Here is a 3,441-nt window from a genome sequence, read left to right on the forward strand (position 1 = left end):
CAGCAAGTGTGTACAGACACACTAGGTGTGTATGTTTGTGTTTGGGTCTGTTGGCCTCAAAGACCGATGTCCTGATCAGGCCCTCACCTAAAAGAGATGACGTTTGGGTCTGTGTGGAGATAGATCCACGTTCTCAGTGGATCAAAATTAGCCAGGTGGCTCAATATTTTCTGTTGTGTCGATGTGACTCTGATAGCCCTGATAGCGAGTTGCATGAGACAGACAGATCTTTAAATCCCAAATAGTATAATATAATATAAAATAATATAATATATAAAAAGTGTTATTCTATAAATGGTAAAATGTAAATATTTTCTAATATTTACCCTAAGGAACTATAGAACAAAGCTGTGTAAATTACTGGTATATTATGAAAAAGGGGGCAGTCCACTGTCTCAATAGCCATTATGTGGCTTTTCTACAAATCTAGGCTTGGAATGAGTGACTCACTAATTTGTAAAACTGAGGGAGCAGCATGTGACCCTGAGAATCAGTTTCACTTGACCTGTAACATTTACTTTGCTTCCTTACTCCATGTTACCATCATGGTGCAGAGATTTTGCCTCATCTAAGATTGTTTTATATTTTCTCTTGTTTGGTGCTTTTTATCATAAAGATGAGCTCCAGGCTCCTTCAGAAAAAAAAAAATAAAAGTCAGCAGCTACAAATACTGTAGCTGCTGACTTTTAATATTAGGGCACTTACTTGTCCAGGCATCCAGCGGTGTTCTAATCCGAGCCGATAATTCAATTGGCTATCGGGTGCTGGCGCCGCCATCTTGACTAAGCAAAACCGTCAGTGAAGTGTGCTGCATTTTGTACATGGGCCACAGTCTACTGGGACCTGTGAAGTGTCCCAGAATGCTGTGGGGCAAGGAGGGGGGCTTATTTTCCAAAGCAGTTCATTTAAAACCAGGTACCTGCTCCCCCCCAAAAGGTGATAAATGTGGCAGCGGAGGGGGGAATGAGGAGGCAGGCAAGCGGTGCATCCCCCTTTAGGTGGAGCTTAGCTTTAACGTTTTAACCTCCCTGGCGGTAATCCCGAGTGTGGCCTGGGGTTAATTTTCATTACCATTAGCGGTAACCCCGAGCCACACTCGGGATTGCATTGAAGAATCCTGGTACAGGTAACTAATCTTGTCCCCAGGATCCTGCGATGTCCCCTCGCTCCTCTGCTGGATCCTCCGCCCGATGCTCTGTGTTCCGGGCTCCGTTCCCTGCGAGCGTCGCAATGCATGGGGTGGAGCCCAGCGGCAAATTCAAAAAAGTACAAAAAACATAACACATACAGTACACTGTAATCTGTAAGATTACATTACTGTATCAAATCATTTCACCTCCCTTTTGCACCTAGTGCTTTGTCCAGTGCCCTGCCTGCACTTTTATATATACTGTTCTTTCTGCCTGGAAACTTGAGAATGTTCATGGCATCCAATAAGTGTCCCTTTAGGTCAAAAGCAGTTTTAGACCAGCTAGAAAACAGCGATAGTAAATTCACTTGCAGAACACTTGCAGAATTGAGAGATAGTGATTCGTGGTGAAATTCATTTTATTATTATTATATTATTATTTTTTATAATTATTTATAGTTATTTATTATATTATAATTTATGATTTTGTGTTTCAAACTTTATCATACCCGGGATGTCTACTAGACTTTTGTTTGGACAGATTTAAGTGAGTTATTCCTAAGAATTACAGGCCTACAATATAAAACGCCAAATTTCTATGCAAAACAATGTACAGCTTTGAGATTAAAAAATCTGACTTAATCATACCGCCAGGGAGGCTACACTTAAATGTTTCACATCAGTCTTTATTTCCTATACTATTTCCTTGTCCTCTCCCTTTCTTGAAAAGATACAGTTTGGTATAAGGCTCATCCCTTCTTACTAGATGTTGCAACCAGTTTTTCACCTTGAATTCACCAACAATTTCTAGTTCCATTGCGCAAGTACATTGTCCTGAGTTCCTCATTAGTCCTTTCTTGTAACTCCCCATTTTTCAGCTTGGGGCCATACTATCTCTGTAAATACCTAGCCAGTTTTCTTCCATTTTTCTTAGGACTGGAAACCGCAGCTTTCCCTAAATAGCAATTTTGATGTTCCAAATTTAGATTTGATTGTAACATATCACATAACACAATGTAGCAGACATTTGCTTTATATATTCTGAATTCTATTTCTGCCTGTATATCTTTACGTTTTATTGAAATAGTCCCCAGATACTTGACAGACTAAATTTTATTTAAGCTTCTGAACTTAGGTCCATCAAGTCATGGGCCAGTGCTTAAGACGGAAGGTTAGAGGAAGGAGCATCAAGCGATGCCTCCCCTCCTGGATGTGATGTCACAATAGGCGGAGTCTCGTGGTGACATCACTGGATGGCCACGGCCCATGGCTATATAAGTACCGGCAGAGTGCGCAGCTGGCACAATGACGGGAGACAGCATCAGAGGAGGAGTGGGTTGGCTGCAGAGAAGACAGCACTGGAGGAAGAAGACCAGAGAAAGAGAACCAGAGGAAGATTTTTAATAAAGCACTTGTGAAAACTGTCTCTTGTTTTTACTACGCTGCCTTTTTTAGGGTGAATGGGTAAAGCCTCCGCACCCCCCATGCTGAGGGCGTGTGGCCTGGTATGGTCCAGGAGGAGGGGCACTCGCTCCCCCCCCTTTCCTGACTTACCGGGCTGCATACTCAGATAAGTGTCTGGTATGGATTTTGGGGGGGACCCCATGCCTTTATTTTTTTTGGCATGGGGTTTCCCCTTACAATCCATATCAGACCGAAAGGTCAGGTATGGTCTTGGGGGGGAACCCCACACCATATTTTTTTCCATTTTGGCTTGGGGTTCCCTTTCAAGATCCATACCAGTCTCAAAGGGCCTGGTATTAATTTTGGGGGGACCCCGTGACGTTTTTTTTTTTAATTTTGGCATGGGGTTCCCCTTCAAGATCCTCAGAGCACAAGTCACACCACATCATGATGATCCAACTTGGATGTGACTTCTATTCAAATCAATGGGCTGAAAGTCAGATCAGCTAGGATGGCTCTCGTAGGAAACCATTGATTTTGACATGTCAAGAAAAACACTTGATGTGGCTAAACGATGTATCTTAACATTTACATGCTTTTTCAAGCAGTTACAAGCATTTGGCATTTGAAACGCCGGTAAACTATCATCCTGAACACCATTTATCTGCTTTAAAAAAAACAACAAGACGTAAACTCAAATGCCTCTAAAGTACTATAATGGACTGAGTGTACATGTACACATAAGATAACATAGAAGAGAGTTCAGGGGCTGCTGAAAAAAAATGCCCAACTGCTCCTAAACATGAGTTTAGCAGCTGCAGTGTACATGAAGCCTTATGCCGCGTACAGACGATCGGAATTTCCGACAACAAATGTTCATTGTGAGCTTGTTGTCAGAAATTCCAACC

The sequence above is a fragment of the Aquarana catesbeiana genome, linkage group LG07, assembly GCF_042186555.1.
Source record: "Aquarana catesbeiana isolate 2022-GZ linkage group LG07, ASM4218655v1, whole genome shotgun sequence".
Classification (NCBI taxonomy): domain Eukaryota; kingdom Metazoa; phylum Chordata; class Amphibia; order Anura; family Ranidae; genus Aquarana; species Aquarana catesbeiana.